At 39.5% G+C, this 23538-nt stretch overlaps 1 pseudogene; it reads left to right on the plus strand.

The window, feature by feature from the left end:
• The window catches only part of LOC140502563 (microtubule-associated protein 1 light chain 3 beta pseudogene), a 54563-nt pseudogene extending 33005 nt beyond the window's left edge, over nt 1-21558 (plus strand).
• Nucleotides 21559-23538: the final 1980 nt, after the last annotated feature.

The following is a 23538-nucleotide window of genomic DNA, read 5'->3' on the forward strand; positions in this document are numbered from 1 at the left end:
CTGAGGGGGGATTTCTTTTGAAGCTAGCTGTCTTCAAGTATTTGGTGGGTTTTCCTTTTTCTCTTTAGACTAGATGACCTCTGGGGACCTGGGATTTTATGGGACTATGAACATCAGAGGCCACTAGGTGGCATCATAGTGCATAGAGTGCTGGGTCTGGAGTCTGGAAGATTCCTCTTCCCAAGTTCAAATCCAGCCTTAGATACCTACTAGCTGTGAGACCCTGGGCAAGTCATTTAAAATCCTGTTTGCCTCAGTTTACTCATCTGTAAAGTGAACTGGAGAAGGAAGTAGCAAACTATTCCAGTATCTTTGCCAATAAAAGCCAAATGCAGTCATGAGGAGTTGGATGTGACTGAAAACTATTGAATAACATGAACATCCACCCAGCATGGTAGAGTGGAAGATCTCGATTCAAATCTTAGCTCTGACATTTTCCCTAGGTGATCATGGGTAAGTTATTTAACCTCTCTAATCGACAAACTGAAAGGGTTGGACTAGATGATCTTAAATGATCCTATTAAATGATTATATGATCCTATTATAGCCGGATGCATGGGTAGCAGACATTACATTCAAAGTCAGAGGAAGGCTTTCTCCACTGTCATTCGATCTTTCATCTTTCTAGTGTTTATGGGTAACTAAAGCATGGCCCCTTTCCTAGAGAAACATGGATTTCTTGGTCAAGATGTATCTCAGAATTATATCTTTATGATTTTTGTTGTTAATGGTTAATATTTCCTTAGCACCTTTAAGGTCTGCAATGTGCTTTGTGTCTGTTATCTCATTTGATCCTTACAGTAACCTTGTGAGTTAGGTGTTATCCTCATTTTACAGATGAGAAAACTGAGGTTCAGAGAACTTAAGGGATATTACAGAGCCATATGGTTAGTATCTAAGGTAGAGTTTGAACCCAAATCTTCCTGACTCCAAATGTAGAGCTCTTTTCCCTACACTACATTGCCTTTCACATGCCAATGTTATTGTACATGTCTGGCAAAGAATTCACAGAAATGGAAGTGACAGCTTGGGGACAATGACTGTAATACATATGATCCAATTACTTGTGTACGAACTGTGGAGAGACAGCTGTAGGGCAGGAATTGGGACCTATAAAGGATGTGCTCTCTTGTGTTCTCTCCTTTCTTCCCTCTTCATTTTATAGCAACAGGGGGCAAGGAAAGTCCTTCTGCTGATCTCAGTAATGAGATCCTGCTGACTTAATAATGAGTGAACAGTTTTGGAAATGGGCTTTTGCCTCATTATAATCAAGGGCCTAAATTACCACCCAGATGTCTAAATCTTAACAGGATGTGAGTCCAGCCAGATATCTGGGCCTAGCCTTTAAGAACCATTATGGGCAGTGCTACAAGAACCCTTGGACCCCCCGGATGCAGCTATACCCACAGAGGTGCTGTTAGTGGGCATCACTTCTGCTCACTCCTTTCTTGTCTATCAAGGACTCTTTGCTCCTAATTACTTTATGCTTAACCCTGTCTTGGCCTCAGTTTTGGTGCTCACCATCAGAGACTCAGACCCCTTCTATCTCACAGTGAATGCTGAGTTTTAGAATTGGGGCCCAAGTACATGCTCCCAGGCATCCCATCAATATTATTCTGGACATACACTTAAGAGACAAAACAGTATGGTGTGTTGGAAAGAACTCCAAATAAAGAATAAGAGGAGCTGGGTTCTAATTATTTATTAATCATATAACTCTAGGTACATCATTTAACCATTTCAGTTTTCTCACTTATAAAAGGGGGACTATAATATTTATAACATTCTGGGTGCTGAAGTGAGCTCAGTAATGGCAAGTAAAATAGGATCTTTCACTGTTTTTATTTTACTAAAAGTGCCTCTGATTGAATAATGTGATTAAGGAGGATCTTTCCCACCCGTTGATGGGCCTGTCAGTTGAGGAAAGCTTGATTGGCGAGTTGTTTTGTAAGAGGGTCCCAAGTACCTTCTGTTTCACTGGCTCAGAAGGTTATTCCCTTTGGCTGTAAAAAGTGTATAAATACCCTGAGGGTGAGGTTTTACTTTGGGGCTTAGTGACTGAAAGTGTTTCTTTGACCAGAGAGACTTTGGGAAGCTGCTAAGGAACTCCCCCCTCACCCTTCCGGAAGTTGATGCTTCCCTCTCTGGTAACTGTGTATATATGTAATGGTCAGACATTTAGAAAGCATGTCTGTTGACTTTTGATTTCCTGTATTTTTTTCTGAAAATTTGATTTTCCCTAATACCTGTGCTTGATTAAAGTGATTATTAACCCCTTGAAATTGCCTTCTTTTTATGAATGCAGATCTAAGACCTGTGGTAGCAGGTCCCCTTGTGTATGTTGCGGTGCTTCTGATACACTCTCCTGAGTTCTAGGTATTTTATGCAACAGAATCCTCACCAAACCACAGCTTGTGAACATCCACTGATATGGGTTTACCTTTGCCAGTGAAGTGTAGAACATATTTGATTCATAACAAAGGCATTTGAACTCTTGGTTCACGAGAATTGACCACCATGGCATGGTGGAAGAGATCCAGTTCAGAGTCCAAAGTTGAAGAAAGTGTTCCAATGGGTTGGTGAGGTCTCAAATCCATAATATTGCAGAACCTCCTGGAAAAGATCTATAACTGTCAAGAATTTAGCCTAATTACCCATTATTAAAAATCAAGTGGATGAAGAATGCCTTTTGCTTAGATTATGATATATGTTAAAGAACCAATAGAAAGAGTAGTAAATCTGGATTCAGATGATCTGGCTCAAATTTCCTTTGCCACTTATTGCCTATGTGACTTTAAACAAGTCACTCTCTGAGTTCCAGTTTTCTCATTTGAAAAATCTCAAGGTTGGACTAGATGGCTTCTAAATTTCCTTGTTCCAAATCTAGGATCCTATGACTCAAAGGACTTAGCAATTAGCGTCTCTGTCTCTCTCATATGTGTATAGATACTTGTATACATATACATGCATGCATACATATATCCTTACGGTAATTTTGTGCTAGGTGCTATCATCTATCTGTCTGTTTATACTTGCCTCTATAGCTATCTATCTATACTCTATCTGTATCTACATCTCTATCTATCTATCTATCTATCTATCTATCTATCTATCTATCTATCTGAGAGACAGTACAAATGGATAATGAACTGAGTTCTGAGTTGAACAGGAGGATGAGAAGAAGCTGGATTGCCTTTAAAAATTTGAAGAGTTCTTTTAATGATCCCAACCTTCACCCAGAAACAAAGGCCTATATTTTTTAGTACTGATGTTATTACATAGCAGTGAGAAACAGCTTTCTCTAAAGATTTGAAAATGAATATCACATAGAGGACAAGGAGAGGGAAGTGGTGAACACAAACATTCTGCAACAAATAAAAATAAGGAACTTTGAAGAAAAATTAGAGTGAAGGATATCACCATGGAAATTGTCAGAAGAAAGTGACAGAGGACTTCCTGTGACACCTTTGTGAATAACACTTGGACAGAATTAGGAAGTGTATAAATCAAGCAAATTATATATCCATGTGAGTATAACACTTTTCCTTTAAACCTTAAGCTCTTTCTCCCATGAATTCTTACCCAGTTCAGTGGGAGGAGTGGACCTTCTTAGGACTTATATGTATGATATTCTCACATGGAGAGCTCAGTGACATTCACATGTGAAGGGATGCATGTAGAAAACATGTGTGACCAAGTGAAAGAGTCACTCACATCTAATGTCTTCTCCGGATGTCAACACTGTTCTTAGACAAATTTCCCACCAGACATTGATTTCTGCTGCCACTGATAAAGGCTTCATATCTCCAGTTGGTCATCATCTTCTGGGTAACTTGATATTCCAAATGACATCCACTAGGGATATTGTGGCTGAAGTTTTCACCAGTTCTTTTAGTCATCTCCACCATCCCCAGAGTACAAGACACTTCTCAACCATAGTCCTCAGTTGAGAAATATTCTTCAGAGACCCCTCAACTCATCCCTCAAACTGCTAGAGGTGCTGTGATTAATAAGCCTTCCCCTGCAGGAAAGGTCATTGCTCTCCTCAGCATTCTCAGTCAATAGCTGTAAAGTTTTATTCACTCTTCTCTGCTAGACTTCTCTTAACTAGTGGCCATTAAGTTCTATTCTCCCAGCTAGACTGCGTCAAGAAGTGTAGCAGCCTAAATCTTCCTTTTACCTAGAACTTTTCTGTTAACTTGAAACCTTTAGCCTCTATTTTGTATTTGTAGTGCTTAGCACAGTGCCTGGCACATAGTGGGTGGTCAAAGAATGTTGATTGATTGATTAATGACTCCTTTTCTTTTCCTGTCCAGCTCACCTGCTGGGGTATCTATCAGTAACAAATGCCACCAGGAGCCTTTTCCCAAACTTTTCTGACAATACCCCTTTCCCTGTTCTTCTAGGAGGGATTGATTTGGAAAATGCTGGTTCTGTCATCCCCACTCTCATTGGTGGGAACCCAGAACTCATTCAATTCTAAGTCTTAGGTTCATTATGCCAAAAGTTCAAGGGCTGGACCACCCCCTCCCTCAATACACACACACACACACACACACACACACACACACACACACACACACATATTTGTACTGCCAGCCACCCTGCCTGGTTTTAATGGGGTACAGACTCTTGGAAACTCCTTGAATTCTCCTTGAATCTTTCCATTTGATCCAGCAGACCCCAGAGGCCCCAAGGGCTTTTCGTTATCACTGTGCCCAGGTTTTGGTTGCACTCCCCATCCTTGATTCTATCAAAACCCTATCCCCGAAGGTCGCTGACCACTTCCATCAAGATCCTCCCTAGATTCTATCTGTATTCACCCCAGAGTACTGGTCATTCACATCAAGACCTCTGGATTGCCCCACTTGCTTCCCTCCCAAGCCCTCCATTGTCTTATATCTCCTGATTGCCTCCATCTGTTTCCAATCCTTGACCATTCACCCCAGTCCCATTGAGGTGCTCCTTGGACTTCTTCTCAAGACCTTCCCTAAACCCCTCTTTCCATCACCCTAGACTGCCAGACCACCCCCAGATCCTTCCTACAGTCTTTTTTGGTATTTAAGTTCCATCTTGCCTTCATGAAGGCACTCAGATTCAACCCAGTCCAGATTCTGTCTAGCTGAGATTCTATCTGGCCTACTTGTGAATATAAGTGTTACAAATGTTGAGGCTCCTTAAGAGTCAACCCAATATGCTGAATCTTTAATAAACTTTGTTTTTCTTTGGCTTTAAGAAGGCTTGTGTTGACCCAGGGAGTCAGTATCTCGGGGTCCCCAGCACCCCTGAACCTCAGCAGTTTCACCATAGACATTATGCCTGATCCCCAGCATAAGCCCATCACTTGAAATCTCACCATCTTGGAGATCCTGATTCTTCTCTGATACTCAATACCTCCTCAGCACCCTGAGTTGCCTCTTCCCTCTGATTTAAGAGCTAGAGGGTAGAATGATGAACTCCACTCAAGGTCTTTCTTTGTAGAGGACTCAGACTTTTCCAGCTAAGTTCATTTTCCATCTGATCTATTTAGTTTTGATACTACAAATGTAATGCCCCCAGTCAGGTAACCTTTGGCAGCCTTCTCCCCACTCCCTTTCAGCCCCTTTATCTATATTGTCTTACCCCCATTAGATTATGAGGCTTTTGAGGTCAAGGATTATCTTTCTTTTCCTTATTTATATCCCCATCACTTAACATTGTGCCTGGCACATGGTAGGCACTTACTAAATGTATATTGCCTATTGACTGTGAGATTTATGACCACTCAGAACAGATGGAAGGACAGAGAATGACCAACATTCCTTCTAGAAAGCTGGAGGACCACTAGTCCTTACCATCTGCTCTGCAGTCACACCTGCCAGACCCCCACATCTGACCTGCCAATGAACCCTAAGGATTACTGGGCCTTGCCATAAAACCTTGCTGCTAAACTCTGGGTTTTTCCAATTGCCATGCATCTGATCCTTCTTTATATGCTGCTTCCCCATTATGAGAACGTGAGCTCCTTGAGAGTAGGAGCTGTCTTTCTATTTGTATACCCAGCATTTAGGAAAGTGCTTGATATAGTAAGCACTTAATAAATCCTTCATTCATTCTTATGAATTTTTTTCTGTTCCTCTTAGTTTTTCTTGACTCTTTTCAGCTATGAACTACCATGCAAGCTATTGCCTTCCCTGGGTGTCTTGGTTAAACTGTCACCTAAATAATTCCCAGAAGTCCATTTTAGAATTTTTCATGCTCCTAGGATAGTACAGTGGATAGAACACTGACCCTGAAGTTAAGAGGACCTGAGTTCAAATCCAGCCTCAGACACTTACTAGCTGTGTGACCTTGGGCAAGTCACTTAATCTTGTTTCCTGCAGTTTCCTCATCTGTAAAATGAGCTGAAGCAGACAATGGCAAATGATTTCACTATCTTGGTCAAGAAAACCCCAAAAGGGGCCATAGAGAGTCAGACATGACTGAAACGACTCAACAACAAAGATGAGGGATAAAGAGACAACATGGTAAAAAAAAAAGCTTTGACCCTCACCCCAGTAGACTTCGGTTCTAGTCAGAGCAGCTGCCTCTGAGAATGTCTTAGGCAAATAGCAACCCCTGAATCGGCTATAGAATTCTGAGAAACAGTGATTTTCTTTCACTTCCTCTCAGAGGTACATCAAAACCTAGTTTCTTTCTTTGACCTTTCCACATCATGATCAAATGAGATACTATATATACAATTTTTTAATAAAAATAATTCTATAAATGCTCTATTAACTCTAATTGGGGCAAAGTCGACAAGCAGACTAGAGAAACCAATCAAAAAGGTCCCTCTGCCCCTATATATTTACCCCTGCTGTTCCTTCAATAAATGCTTTAAATTCCCATATCAATAATGCAACAACATTTATTAATTGTCCACTATGTCGAAGACATTGTGCTAGATCCTGAGGGGGTGGGGATGGGGGCCAAGAAGAGGTCTTGCTCTTGGCTGCCTCCATCCCTTTCTCTACATTTCCTCTCTCTGGAATGCCTGCACTCTTCGTTCTCCTAATTAATAATAGTAGAAATCCTACCGAGACCTCAAGTTCTGGCTTAAATGCTGTACCCTCTATGAAGCCCCCAATCCAACCGGTGCTCGACCAAGTATTTATTCCTCCAACATGACTGACAAGTGATCAGTGACTCTCTTTTTTAAAACTCCCAGGGTGGCAAGAACCCATTACCTCCTGAAGCACTTTGGGAAAGATCAAAGTTTTAGGAAATTTTTTTTCTTTATATCAAGCCAAAATCTGCCTGTAAGCCACCTACTCATTGTTTCTAGCTATGTCCTCTGGGGACAGACTGAACAAGTCTTATCCATTATCTTCAATGTTACCTGTCCATAGCTTGTTTGTACGTAGTTGTTTGCACATTGTCTCCGGCATTATACTTCAGGCATCTTAAAAACAGAGATGGTGCTTTTTTTGCCTCTCTTTGTAGCCCCATCACTTAGCGTGGTGCCTGGCACTTCATTGCCAATTAGTAAGTGCTTGTTGACTGACATGACAAGATTCTGGAAGAGAGCTCTCTGGTGATACCTTCTCTCCCCGACCCCCACCCCCAAGTCTTTTCTCCAGATCAAACACTCCCATTTTCTTCAGCATCTCTGTATGGCATAGTTTCTAGTCCTCTCACCATATTGGACCCCATTTCCTGTATGTACTCATATTGTAGGCAGGTTATATGCAACACACACTGCTTTGTGCACAGTTAGTACTTAATTTATCTTTGTTAAAATGTTGAAATGAATTGAACGCCACTTAATAGGGGAACTGATTTGCCTGAGTAAATTACTGGTAGAGCCAGAACCATGACCCAGACCTCCTGATTCCTACTCCACTCATTTCTTCCCACTGGGGTACCTGACCCTGTGAGCTCCTTTTCCTTTCATTTCTCCAGATTAGGTAGAGAGCTTTCCTGGCCAGTTGCAGAGGGTGAGACATGGCAAAAGAAGAGGAAGAGAAGGGGGTAAGTTGAGTGGCCAAAAGGAAGGCAATTTCCCTTTCCCAACCTTATTGTCAAATCACGCTTTTCTTGCCATCATTTTAGCTATTATGACATGATATAATGGAAAAAATATAGAGTCAGAGAACCTGGGTTCAAATCCTCTTCTTCTTACTATCGGTATTTCCTTGGGCAAGTCCCTTAGTATATGAAATGAAGGAACTGAATTAGATTAAAATGAAGAAATTGAATTAGAGAGTGCTGAAAGTCCCTCCTATTATAAGTCTATGACACTATGACTCCTCCCTGCCTCCATCTACCCTATTTATGAGATGGCATGCCATGAGCAGGGCTTGATTACAGATTCTATTTCTATTACAAACTTATTCCCTCCCTAGAATTCTCAATGGGTACAACACAGTCCCAACATCTGACTTTTTCGTGGCCTCTAACCATAATGACCCTTCAGGTCTGACCTCCTAGAGATGGGGATCCTTCTTTCAGAGGGTCCTACTAGAAAAACACTAGAGGGCACCAGAGAGTCACATTAAGCCAGTCAACTGCATATATTGTCAACAATACAAAAGGTCAGACAAATCTAGTTTTTAAAATTCTATGATTTGGAGATTAAAAGAACAACTTAAGACAATGTAAAAGGGTGTGCTGAACTGGGTATTAATACAAACTATAATTGCTATTGTAGACCACATCTGCATCTCCCATCTCCAATCTTTTCTCTATACTGCCACTACCACCAGCCTAGATCATTGATATACAACCAGGGAAACCTCAGAGGCATTCACAGTCAACCTCCTCAGCTTTTTTAGATGAGGAAACTGAGGCCCAGAGAGGTGAATTGATTTGCCTAGGGACACACAGTGTCCGAGGCAGGATTCAAACCCAGGTCTTCCTGACTTCAAGTCTAGCACCCAATCAATCAGGCCACCTAATTGCCCAAGGCCTTAATTATCACCTACCAGCAATATTGACAGATTTTTCTGACAGATTTTTCCCACCTCCATTTTATTTCTCCTCCTACCCTTCTCTTTTTTCTCCTTTTTCCTTCATATCTCTCCTACCACTGCCATAGGCTACTAGAGAGTGCAGGTGGATAAAACACTAGGCCCCAAGTCAGGAAGACAATGAATTCAAATTTGGCCTCAGGTCATTACTAACTATGTGACCCTGGGCAAGTCACTTATCCCTGTTTGCCTCAGTTTCCTCATCTGTAAAGTGAACTGGAGAAGGAAATGGCAAATCACCCCATTATCTTTGCCAAGAAAATCCCCCAAAGGGATCACATGACTGAAAACAACTGAACAAATGACTCCCATAATAACTTTTCTCATACCTGGATCTGGTCATGTTTCTGTTGTGCTCCAAAATCCTCAGTAGCTCTCTCTTGTTTATCTGTGCAAGGACTTTGACAATCTGAAATCATCTTATTTTTCCAGTCTTATCTCACATTGGGCAACTGGACTTCTCTCTGTGCCTGGAGCGGATGCTGCAGTCACCCTCTCTCTGGGGGGCTCCCCCTCTCCCTTTTTGTCTGATGAATTTCTACTCTTCCTTTAAATATCAACTCAGATGCCACTGACTTGTATGTCAGAACTTAGGTTACATTTTGCTCTGCTCCTCTCTGATTCCGCCTTTGAAACTCTTCTCCTGTACAGCACCTTTTCTCCTCTCATTAGATGATGCTCTAGGGCAGGCCTTCATCACCTCTTGTGTCCACTATTACAATACCCTGCTGGTCGATTTCCCTGCCTCAAGTCTCTCCATCTTCTACTTGGGCATCAAATTTATCTTCCTAAAATGCAAATATGACCCCATCATAAATACACATATATGTGTCTACTCATACATAGACACCCACACCCCTTTGATAAACTCCAGTGACTCCCTATTACCTCCAGGATCAAATACAAAATCCTTTGTTTAGCTTTCAGAACCTTTCATGACCTGGCCAACCTGATCCCTTTCTACCTTTCCATTTTCCTTACGTATTCCCTCTTCCTGTACTCTGTGATCCAGTAATGCAGGTTTCCTTGTTGTTCTTCACACAGAATCCTCATGCCATCCTCAAATAAGCCTCCCTTGATACTTCCGTCTGCTAACTCTCCTCTTTTCTCTCTCCTCCCTTTTGTGCCCAACCTCCCTGAGATAGCTGTCTGCAAGACAGCTTGTACAAGAGGTGCCTCCCCTTCCTTTCCTCTCATCATTTCCTAACTCTTTGCAGGACAGCTTCCGATCTCATCATTCTACTAATAGTGCATTTTCCAAAGTTACTAATAATTTCATAATTACTGAATCTAAAGACCTTTTCTTAATCCTTATCCTTCTTGACTTCTCTGTAGCCTTTAACATTATATATATCACCATCTTCTTAATACTCTTTTCTCTTTTGGTTCTTCCCTGTCTGACTGCTCCTACACAGTTTCCTTGGCTGGATGTTCTCGAAGTCACAGCTGTGTTAACTGTGGGAGTCCTCCAGGGCTCTGTCCTGGACCCTCTTCTCCTCTTCTTCTATAGTATGTCACTTGGTAATCTCATTAGCTTCCCTGAATTGCCAGCTTTCTATGATGATGACTCTCAGATCTATTTATCCAGGCCTCCTTTCTGCTGACCTCCAGTCTCCCTTTTCCAAATGCCTACTGGGTATCTCAAACTAGATGTCTTGTAGACATTTTAAACTCAATGTCTAAAATGGAACTCATTATCTTTTCCCCAAAGCTCTCCCCTCCTCATAACTTTCCTGTGTGTGTGTTCATCCTTTGTTGCCAAAGAAGACCATGCCATCAGAGAAATGATGACATGACTTGCGCTTGACTTTGTTTTGAGTGAGGGAGGGCTGTGCAGGTCACCAGCCTCACTTCTCCTCCAGAGCCATCTGAATTCAGTGACCAGATATTCATCAGGATGACTGGAGATGACCCAGGATGAGGCAATTGGGGTCAAGTGACTTGCCCAAACTCTTTGAAAGAAGGATGAATTCCTTATTTAAACTTTGCATGTTCCCAGTACCTAACATAATACTCTTCATGTAATAGACTATTCTGGGGGGCAGGTGGGCTTAGTTTTTTAAAAAAAGAACTTATTACTATATAATTAAATGAAACTGTGAAATTTTACAAAGCATTTCACATTTGCTATCTCATTTGATCCTTACACCAACCTTGTGAGGTAGGTGTTATTATTATCCACATTTTACAAATAAGGAAATGGAGGCAAACAGAGAGGTTAAATGAGTTTCCCAGAGTCACAGGGATAGTGTCTGAGACAAGATTCAAACTCATGACTTCCTGAAAATTTTTCATGTGTTCATATTAATTTCTTTTTTTTTGAAAAATAGTTTTTATTGATTTTTTTATATTACAGAGTTTTCCCCAGTATCTTTTCCTGCTCACTCACAAAGAGCAATCCCAAGTAACATAATTTTTAAAACAAAAAAGGGGAAAATTAGCATAATGCATGAAAAAATCTGAAAATGTGCAATGTGCAACAGCTATGGATCTCTTACCTCTGCCTCTCATATTTCTTTTTTTGAGCCATGTTGGTTCTTTATGACTTTGCAACATTTACTTTCATTTTTATATATCACAGTTCTTTTCATTTACATAGCTATAGTCATCATGTATATCGTTTTCTTGGCTCTGCTTACTTTCGTTGTGCATCAGTTCATGCAGGTCTTTCAATGCTCCTTTGTATTCTTCAGATTTGTCATTTCTTTTAGTCCAGTAATATTCCATTACACTAATGTATCATAATTTGTTAAGCCATTCTCCAGTAGATGGGTATTTGCTTTGTTTTCAATTCTTTACTATCACAAAAAGTGCTGCTATAAATATTTCAGTGTATATGGGGACTTTCTTCTTATCAACGACTTCCTCAGGGCATAAGCCTAGTAATGAAATCTCTGGGTCAAAAGGCATGAACATTTAAGTAACTTTTTTTTTTGCCTAATTACAAAATGCTTTCCATACTGATTCACCCAACAATGTACCAATGTGCCTGTTTTCTTACAACCTTTCCAATTTACAATAGATTCTTAATAAATGATGATTATGAGGATCCAATAAGATAATGTTTGCAAAAAATGCTTAGGAAAATTCTTTGGAACATAGTAGGTACTATGTAAATGCTTATTCCCTTTCCATTCCCTCCCATATTTAAGGGGAGTGAGTGAGATTGGAATGCATTGTCACCATCTTGCGGAATCCTTTTTCATTAACATGTGAAGTCCCCAGACTTCTAAAGCACGTTCAGTGGGAGTTGTCCTCACTCCCCTCTCCTTATGGGACTGTGGAAGTGAATTTACTATAGAAGGCAATTTTTAGTGGTCTTGACTAAAGACAGAAAGCATGACAAGGCTTATAAACTTTGCCCACACAGATTTAAGATTAAGTCACGGTACAGAGAAAGTGTATACCCTTTGTATATGTTATTATCATTATCATCTTGCAGTGATAGCAGGAAAGAAAATGTAATAAAGCTGTAAATACTTCATATACTCAAACTAACCACGGAATTACAATTGCTTCATGAGTAATCCCTGTTATTTCATATCAATGTAGGGGCTCCAGTAGGTCCTTGTCACCCCTCAACAGCCATAGCTAGATTGCCTGCCCAAATCTACCCCTACTTTGCTTTGCCTGGGCCCCTGGGGGACTTGAGGAGGCACCTGAGGAACCTTTGAGTTATAGGGTAAGGGCTGAGGGCTACCTCTGCTTTGACTTCTTGGATCACCTTGTTATAGAAAGCAGAAATGGAACCCTACTTTGAAGAAGAATTACATAATAGAGCTCCCACCACTTTCTGATAACTTGCTTCTCTGATTAAAGGCAATTCAGATAACTGGGACCAGGAAATGTGATCCATTAAATATTTCTTCCTGGGTAGAACATTAAAAGTAATTACTACTGCTTTCGAGAAAGAAAATTTACCTTTGAACCTAGTGATAAAGCTCCCAGTACAGGCAGTTCATCATTACAACTCACTTGGACCACCCCACCCTCAAATACATCCTGTATAAGTCCCATCTGTATGTCTGTTGAGCTATGAGCCCATGGTTTATTCTGCTTACTCTGTAGGAAATGTCTTCCCCTACCAATTATTTAAAGCCCAACTCTAATACCACCTCCTCCATGAAACCTTTCTTAATCCCATTTGCCAGTAATGACCTTTTCTTTCTCAAGCTCTCATCATACTTTACCTATACCACTTAAGTGTTTATCCCTTTTCTGTGTATGTGTATCTCTTTCCTTTTACATTATTGTGCTCCTTGTGTCTACCATCTTTTTGGTTCTGCTTACTTTTACTCTGCATCAGTTGATCAAGAACTTCTACTTTTCTATATTCTTCACCTCTGTCGTTTCTTACAGCACAGTAATATTCCATTACATTTATGTACCACAATTTGTTTAGCCATTCCCCAGCGGATGGGCATCTACTTTGTTTCCAACTTTTTGCTGTCACAAGAAGTGCTATTTATAGTTACTTATACATATGCCATAGATACCCCCACCCCACCACTAGACTATAAGCTCAATGAGGACAGGGACTGTGCATCACCTAAACTTTGTATCTTTTTCACTTTCTCATACTATGTCATACATGTACATAGAACTAAAATGAATTGAAGGGATTCAAACTGCCTGTCTACAAGCTACTAGCCAATGATGCTGTGCCCAGAGAAAGGAATTATTTGTAAAATCAAAGAAACCAGAAAGTAAATTCTAAAAATCTCTTTCAGTTGGGAGTTACTAGATCAAAATATCATAGGCTTTTTTCCCCCATTCATTCTCTCCACATCAACCCAATCAGATCAGCACCTTTGAGAAACACTGTTACAATAAGCAAGGGGGAAGGAGAGTTGAATTTAAGGGAATCACCTCAGACAGAAGATACATTTTCTCTATTAAGGCATAAGTGTGGCCTATCATATTTTTTTAAAGCATACAGAAGTTTCCATGTGCAATATGTAGGTAGGAGGGGCTACCATAAAGGAATGAGGTGACTTAAATGCAGCTAGATGAGGGATAGATGGATGATGGAGTGGCAAGGTGATTTACAGAGACAGGAGATGGAGATGGAAAGGAGACAAGGAATGTGGAGGGGGTAGAAGGAGGAAGGACTGAGAAGTTCATGAAAGAAACAAAAAGTAGGAGAGAGGATGTGCTGAAGGTATCTGTGAGCTGAACCTTTGTCCTGGCTCTTATTAGCTGTTTGCTCCTGAGCAAGTTTTCTTGACCTCTTTGTGACTCAATTTTCTCATCTGAAAAATGAGAACGATAAGGCTTCCACTACACAGAACACAAAGTGAATGAGGAAAGTGCTTAGCAAACCTCAAAGCATCATATAACTGTGACACTGTTATTATTATTAACAAGCCAGAAAAACTCTAATTATAAAAAAGGATATTTAATGCAATGAAACTCTTCCTTAAGCCTAGACTCTATGGAAATTCCACACTGTTCCATGCTTCGGTATCAAACAAACCCCAAGGCTCATTTTCTTGGGCCTCTCAAGTATCCTTTGCTCCTGAAGCAATTATTTCTCTGTCTGGTTTTCATCTGGACCATACTTTCAAAGAGGGAAAATGTTCTATTCTCTTCCTGCTCCTGAGCCCAGAGTCACTGAAAAGCCCTGGAAAAGGCCTTTTATCATTGCCACCGTATGAAAACAAATCTCTGTTTAGCCCCAGATGAATTGTTTCTTCAAAAGGATGATGGAATTTCATAACTGAGGGAGTTGTGAAGTAACTAACAACTGTCCCATCATGACAATCCAATCTAGATCTTTGGACTTTCTCTTAGTTTTTTGTTTTGTTTTGTTTTAGATGGCATATAGGTATTTAGTTCAGGAAAAAAATCAAAGCACTGCAGATTATTTTTTTTCTTTTTGGAGGAGAACCAATGATTTCATTCTTTTCTCACTTCCAGTGAGAAAAATTCCCTCTACCAATATAGATCTAGGACTTACACACTCTAAGAGAATTGCCTAGAGGCACTGAGGCTTTAAGTGATTTACCTAGTCTTTGAAAGGGCCTGAGCTTGAACCCAGGCCTTTCCAACAAGGAGCTATGCCAATGCTTCTTGTGACTTGATTTAGCCTCTTAAAAATGAAGATGATAATGATAGTTTTACTACCTACTTTACAGAGTTATTGAAGATATTAAAGGAAACAAATATGCAAAGGGCTAGATTGTTTGTTTCTTTAGGAGAACTGGATGAGCAGTATCCTTCAAGAAGGAGTGTTGGCCTTGTTTACCAATAGGAAAAGCTAATGAACCCAAACTGGGGATCAAGGGTGAAAAGAAAAGTAGGAGTCACTGGAAGCTAGATCAGGGCTCAGACAGCAGCAAACCTCTCCCCATGTTATCGCTGCAGTGCTGTCAGAGAAAGCACTGGCAATTAGAGACATAGTGGCCTGCTGACAAGAGCTCTGGACTTGGATTTACCACACATATCTGTCATTTTGCTCGTGAATTTCCTTAGGCAAGATATTTCACCTCTCTTAGAGAGATTTCAAAACCATAAATTATAAAATTATAATCCATTATAAAATATATAATTTTATATAATACATAATATATAAAAGTAATTCAAATTATAATCAGTTATAAAATTCAGAAGGTTGAATTAGTTGACCCCTGAGATACCTTTCAGATCTCAGATACCGTGACTATGAAACTACCCATCATGGACATTCTTCTATTGCAGAGACAAGATGGTTAAATGAATAAACCAAGATGACCCAGTGAGTCATTTGTCATTCGGCAGACCCTGAGATAATTGCTCAGGTGCACTTTTAGTTCACTTGAAGTTAACTTCTTCTAAATTGTTTTAAAGTGAATGAAGCATGATTAACCATCAACTAAAGGAAATGATATCTCAGATGACTTCTGAACCTAGGGGTTTTTCCAAGAAATACCTGCCCAGTACAAACTGTAGTCACATCAGAGCATCATCAGGACAGGTCTGGAAGGGATCTGTCATTTGGTCTAATTTCATTTTACAAATTAGTAAATTTGTAAGAGATTTAGATGAGTAGTAAGGAAATTGAATGCAAGTCTTCTAATATCAAACCTATGAGAAATTCAGGATTAAACAAGAGTTTTCTCTATTATTCCTAACTGTTTTCCTGACTCATTGATTTGACCCCAAGCCTCAGCCTCTTTCCTGAGCTTGAGGCCTGCATTTCCAACTTCCTGCAGGACATCTCCATCTATTTGTACTGCTGGCACAATCAAACTCAATCCTGGGTAAATCAATAAACATTAAACTCCTACTATGTGCCACACATTCTGACAGGCATACAGACATAAGCAAAACAGTTCCTGCTTTCAAGGAACTCATATTCTAACTTTCTAATGAAAACAGTAACTGATGATACATAGAGAAAACAGAGTTTTCAAAGTGCTTCACAAACATGAATTTGATCTTTACAACAGCTCTACTCTTATAATTATGCCTGTTTTAAAGATGAAGAAACAGGTTCGGTGAATACATGCATACGTATATATATCATACAAATGTATATTCATATAAATTATATCTTTATTGTATGTATATATTGTATATGTGTATATGTATGTATGTATGTATGTATGTGGGTATATATATGTGTATATATGCATACATACCAATCCAAAAAATGTGTGTGTGTATGTGTGTGTGTTTATGGGCAGCTAAGTGATACAGTAGATTAAGTCCACAAACTGGAGTCAGGAAGACTCATCTTCCTGAGTTCAAATCCAGCCTCAGACATTTACTAGCTATATGACCCTCAGCAAGTCACTTAAACTATTTATCTCAGCTTCCTCATCTGTAAAAGGAGCTGGAGAAAGAAATGGCAAACCCCTCTAGTATGTTTGCAAAGAAAACCCTAAATGGGGTCACAAAGAGTCAGACAAGAATGAAAATAACTTAATAACCACAATTACGCATTTATATATGTATGTATATCTATATCTATATCTGAATTTGTATGGAATACATTTAGATCCTCTTATATGGGTCAAGGTTAGGGGCTGGATTTCATTGCCATAGGGAACATAAGGAAAATTCTACTAATGCAACCCTCTCTAACTTCTCTGCAATTTATACTTAGAAAGTCACCCAGAACACTGGGAGGATTAAGGGACTTGCCTAGGGTCATATGGCCATTACGTGTCTGAGTGGAGACTCAGACCCAAGTATTCCTCTTCCAATGCTCCAAAGCCACCTCTCTAACCAATTCATCATAATAATCTCTGTTTCTTCCTTTTTCCTTTTCTAAATGTTATTCTCCTTGCCCCTCTGTTTCTCTGTTTCCATCCTCTCTTTTTCTGTCTCCCTCTTTCCTCTATCTTTCGTTCTTTTTCTCCACACATACAAAATAAATACAAGACAATTCAAGGTGAGGAACAGCTTGGGAGATAGGGAAAGGCTTTATGTGGAAGGTGCCGAATGAACCAATTTTAAATGTCACATTATTTAGTCACCCTGTGTTGACTGTGCCAGCAAAACACAACATATAGGTACTCCTACCTAGCCAGAAAGCCTTCAGTCCTGGGTCTGACAATTATGTGTCCCTTATCTCCCAAACCAGCTAAGGATAGAGATGTTTGTCACCAGAGTTTTGGTCACAAGGCAATAGATTTTTTTTGAGGTGAGGGCATAGCAACTTATGAAGACACGCTACTTAAAGTACAGAAGAGTTTTGATCTGCAGTGATGGAGGGATTACACTGGCCCGGTGAAATTCTGGCTCCTTAGAATCAATCTGGATCCTTAGAGAGGAAGCATGAGAAGAATTGGATCTGCAGATTCAGGACCTGGTTTTGAATTCTGCTTCTTATTTTTGCTACTTGTATAATATTAGCTGAACAAGTCACTTTTCCCTGGAGCTATTTCCCTTTCTGTAAATTGGGAGGGTAGGATTAGATGACCTTTAAGGTCCTGTCTCTAAAGATACGCTTCTATATTAAGTTATATGCTCTCATATGCCTACATATCTCCCAGTCATGTGGCCATGAATTACCATTAAAAATACCATTTACAAGACTTAATCTACTTATAGACACTTATTATTCTCAACTTTGTAGATTTTCATCAAATTAGATATTTCTGTGTTTTATTTGCGTGCATGTGTGTATGTATATGTGTACATGTAGTTTTTTTTTAAGCCATACCTCTCCATCTCTCTCAGGCTGGAAGTTCACATACTTGTACCCAGTACTGGTCAGTCCAGGATATTTTTTTGCCTTACTCCATTTTCACCCTGGGCAGATTTACTCCTTAGATAACCTGGTGGTCCCTATGCCTAGGGGACCATTGTATTCATGGTGAACTTAGTGCAGACACCCAGCCTACATACTCACTGTACCTCAGAACTCTCAAGCTTAAGACATCCTTCTATCTCAGCCTCCCCAAAAGCTGGGATGACAGGTGTGTGCCACCACATCTGACTCAAACTATAAATTTCTGAAGAAAATGAAGGGATGTATTTTTTAAGCATAAATGCTTTAAGAACATATAATTTTTAAGGTATCTTTTCATTCTTGCAACTAAAATCCACAATTCCTTCATGACCCAAGGCTTTTGACGTTAATTTTGTAGATGTAGTTCAGAGTCATAAAGATTTCCTGAAGTCTCACTCTAGTACAATTTACTATGATACAGAATCTAATATGAGGTGATTCTATCTTAGACCAAAAGAAACTAATTATAGTGTCATAAAGGGACTGGCCCAAGTCACATATTCCAAAGATAATGTCATAGAAGCTCCAGTACAGGTCAGCATTTGGCCCGCTTTTATCATGAATGTAAAAACGTAACCTGGCTTTGCGCTTTTTAAGTAATTAGTGTCATAAATGTGCAAACATAAATAGTGTTTATATAACTGGGCTTGCCCAATGGTACATCCAATTACTTTTCTTCAGAGGCGTGGTTTATGATCATTTGACCTTCAAGAAAGTTGGCAAATTGTCAAAAATTGGGTCCATCGAGTGCTGATTTGAGCTGGGTTCTTAGTGAGAAATTGATTATATGGATTAGAAATGCATCTGGGCCTTCTCAAGATCAGAGCACATGTAGGGTATTATGTTCTGCCATATTTTAAAAAGGGACTCACGGGTGGAGTATCTCCAGAGGAGCAAGACCATAATGAGTCCTAGTTGGAGACACTGGGAATGTTTAGCCTGGAAAAGAGATGACTTAGAGGAGAGATGATGGAAGAGGGATTAGCTGAGTTTCATTTGACCCCACAGGGAAGAACTAGGACCAAATACTGAAAAGCAAGCTTCCTCCTTTGTTCTCTCCCTCTCACAGCATAGGTCCTCTACTTTTCAACCCAAGGAAAAGTAATGTATTTCATCTTTTCTCTGGAACTGAGATTGGCCACATGAATCAGTGAATTGTCTATTTTCAGACCACGTAGAAAGCACAAATCAAAATGCTTTAGTAGGTATTTATTAAATCTTTGTAAATATTTTATTAAAACTGAACAGCAAGTTAACTCAAATGAAAATAAATGGGCAACAGGCTCACTCTTATTGCACCACTCAGCCTACATGATGAGGGTGATGGTGATAGCTAACATTTATACAGCACTTACTGCGCGTTGGGTGGTGTGCTAATCACTTTACAATTACCTCAATTGATCCTCACCACAACCCCTGGGAGGCAGGTGCTAATAGTCTTCTAATTTTACAGATGAGGAAATTGAAGCAAATTTCACACAGCTAGTAATTGTCTGAGGCCAGATATCCCAAGGATGTGATCCAAAGACAGAAACAACATACATCAGTCCAGATCACCTGATAAAATCCCTTCATTCGGGTACCAGCCTGATGCTGAGAGCCTGGAGTTTATACAAAGAATGGATTTTCTTCCTCCTCAGCCATATTTGGCATTAAAGTCTCTCTAACTTTATCTTATCTTCTTGCTTTCTGCATGACTTCCTTTAACCATGTCCTATTAGAGATACTGACAAATATCTAGGTTGTTCATGTGTATCCTGCTGCTTAGATTTCTGTATTTCAGTGTCCTCACATCTGAACCTCCAGTCCTTCAGTAATGTGTATGAGAGTCTAGTCTCTGGGCCAGTATTTTCTCCCAAGTGCCCCCATCCCCCTCTTCCCCCCGTCCTCTGCCTCCACTTTCTCCACCCAAGCTTTCATTTCATAGGAAACCTGACCATAGGCTCACTGGTTATGGCTTGGCAAAGTCTTTCTTACTCCCTGATATGCTCCATCCCTGATTACCAAGAGAGAAAAAACTCTCTTTTTCATCCTATTCAAGTTTCAGATTTGATTCTTCCCTCATCCACAATCTCCATTTTCTGGATCCATAGAGATTTGCCCTTTCTCCTCCATTAGTCCATTTTCTCTCATTTGGGGTGGTCTATAGGTGAACAAAACAAAACAACACAAAACCTCCTTGACTGACCCAGCCTTTGCTAGTGAAACTCCTCCTCTATGCATTTCTTAATCTAGAATCAGTCCTAAGACACAGAATCTCTTCCCATGCCAGGTTATGTTCTGAACGTGAACTTGAATAATTTTGGTATTTCCACTTACTGTTTACCAAAGGATAATGGACATTTTCCTTGTTCTTACAGAATCCAACTACTTCTTTATCTTACTATGAATAATGGGAGGCTAGTAGATGCACCCTTCTTCCAGAAAAATGATACAAAAAACTAGGTAGGATTGTAAAACTTAAAACCAGGAGGGACTTTAAGATCATTTGATCAATTATCCTCATTTGATAGATGAGGAACCAAGACCAAGGAGAGTAGCTACTTTCTTAAGTTTACCTATATATAGTAGCAGAGACAGAATTTGAACTTAGGTTGCTGACTCCAAATCTAGTCTTTTTTGCACTCAATCAGAAAACAATTACTAAATACCTACTGTGCTCCAGATACTGTGCTAAGCACTGGGGATACATTACATCACTGGTATTTAATAATAATTTTAAAATGCATGCAGTAAAATAGGAAAACTCTCAATCTATTCAATTCATTCGTTCATTCATTCAACAAACATTGCTGAAGTGCCTGATGTATAGAATATAGCGTTAAACTCTCCAGAAGATACAAAGTTTACATAAAGCCTGGTCTCTACCTTCCTGCACCTTACTGTCTTTTAGAAGGATAATATGCAGAGGCGGGGCACCTCAGCAGCCTCCATCTCTACCGCCAGAGCTCCTGACACCCCGGGGTCCCTCGGACCCGCCGAAGCTTGCTCCAACCTTCAAGCAGCACCGGACCTTCAAACAAAGAGAAAATGGGAGACATTCGAGATCAACATCCTACCAAGATACCAGTGATAACAGAAAGATACAAGGGCTAAAAACAACTTCCTGTACTCGATAAAACCAAATTCCTTGTACCAGATTATATCTCAATGCCAGTGAGCTAATCAAAATAATTAGAAGGTGCCTACCGCTGGATGCTAATCAAGCTTTTTTCCTACTGGTGAATCAACACAGTGGTGACATTTCAACACCTATTTCTGAAGTGTATGAAAGAGGGAAGGATGAAGATGGATTCTTGTATATAGTATATGCTTCCTGAGACATTTGGAAAGAAATATTCAGTGTAAGACCTAGTACAAAGTTTCTATACTAGAATTTTTTAAAACCCTCACACATGAAAAAAGAGATGTTACCAACTGAGATTAATCAATTCATCTAATCACAATTCAGAAGTATTACCTACCACCTCAGGAGTTTTTAATAAGCTATCTTGTATTACATGCATATGTAATAATACATGTTCAATTCCAAAAGCATATGCAAGATAGCTTTGGAAAACTCTTATTCCACCTAGGATAGCTTGTTTTTTTAAGTATAGGTTTAAAACATACCTTGCATTCTAAGTTGCCAATAAAATGGACATTTGAAAACAACAGCGTAAGAATAAAACACAGAGAAGTATGTTATACAATATTATATAAGTGTGTTAGAGAGATATAAAACAAAGTACTGTGTGATACCTAAGCTTTACCAAAAAGACAAATCAAGTTAGACTTGAGGGAAAATATGACATTTGACCTGGATTTTAAAAGGTAGGTAGAAATTCAGTGGGCAGCTAGGTGGCACAGTGGATAGAGTGCCAGGCCTGAAGTCAGGAAGATTTGAGTTGAAATCTGGTCTCAGACATTTTCTAGCTGTGGGACCTTGGGCAAATCAATTAATCTAATTTGCCTCAGTTTTCTCATCTGTAAAATAAGCTAGAGAAGGAAATGGCAAACCACTCCAGTATCTTTGCCAAGAAAATCCCAGATGGGGTCACAATGAATCAGACACAACTGAAATGACTAAACACCATCAAAACCAAAAAGGGTTTCAAGGAATAGAGTACGGTGGTGGGCACACAGTAGGTACATAACAAATGCTTGTTTGATCAGTTGACTGCAGTGAAGAGTGATTCGTATATATAATATACGACAATAGTGCCAGATGGAAAACCAGGAAAAGGAACTGGAGCATTGCTCCACGGACAATAAACCGCTACTGAAGACATTTGAGCAGAGCAGTAGCATGACCAGATCTATGCATAAGGAAGATTATCTTGGCAGTGTTAGGAAAGATGGATTGGAGTGGGAGAGAAAGTTAGCGACACTGTAAAACAAACAAACTTTGAAAGTTGTAAGAACTATGACCAATCCAATGATCATCCATGATTACAGAGGACTATAATCAGGCTGTCCATGTTGGAGATGATTAGTTTGCAGTGTTAAATGATATATAAATGTATGTATGTTTACAGCAACTGAGGGAATTTGTTTAGTGATTCATATTTGTTACAAGAAATTTGTTTTTACTTTCTTTAAGTGGTTGAGGGTAGAAAGGAGATAAAATTGACTGCTGATCACATTTTTAAAATAGAGAATGGGGGGGGTAAATCAGATGTGAAAATGTTGCATGAGCTTTCAGATGAGGTCACTGATTTATTATTAGGTTTGCTAAACTGTTAACTTTGTTAAACCTTTCGTGAAGTAACAATGATAACAGCTATCATTTCTGTAGCACTTACTATGAGCCAGGTACTGTGCTAAATGCTTTACAATTATTATCTCATTTGATCCTTACAATAACCCTGTAAGTAGGTGCTATTATCATCCCCATTTTTCAGATGAGGAACTGAAGCAAACAGAAATTAAGTGACTTGCTCAAGGTCACACAGCTAGTCAGTATTTGAGGCTAGATTTCAAACTCAGCTCTTCCTGACTCCAGGTTGGAGCTACCTAGATGTTTCTAAGTAGGAATAATCTGTAAAAGTTTGTAATAGAAAAAAACACAAAATTCATCAGTAAAACTTTTTTTTTTAACAAAAGAGAAAATGGTTAATTGTCAAATGTCTTGTCGAAGGACAAGAAAAATGAGTATTGAGAAAGAAAGGCATTTGGATTTATTGATTATATGATCACTGAAACCCTTGGGAGGATGTTTAAGCAGCGCTGAGAGCAGAAGTCAGATTCTTAGGGCATAACGTTAGAAGACATTAAGAAGACACCAACGTTAGTTGGTTTCAGTTGACCAAAAATAATTTACTTTGAAATAAATTTCTTCATCCCATT

Source organism: Notamacropus eugenii, chromosome 4, assembly GCF_028372415.1.
Source record: "Notamacropus eugenii isolate mMacEug1 chromosome 4, mMacEug1.pri_v2, whole genome shotgun sequence".
Classification (NCBI taxonomy): domain Eukaryota; kingdom Metazoa; phylum Chordata; class Mammalia; order Diprotodontia; family Macropodidae; genus Notamacropus; species Notamacropus eugenii.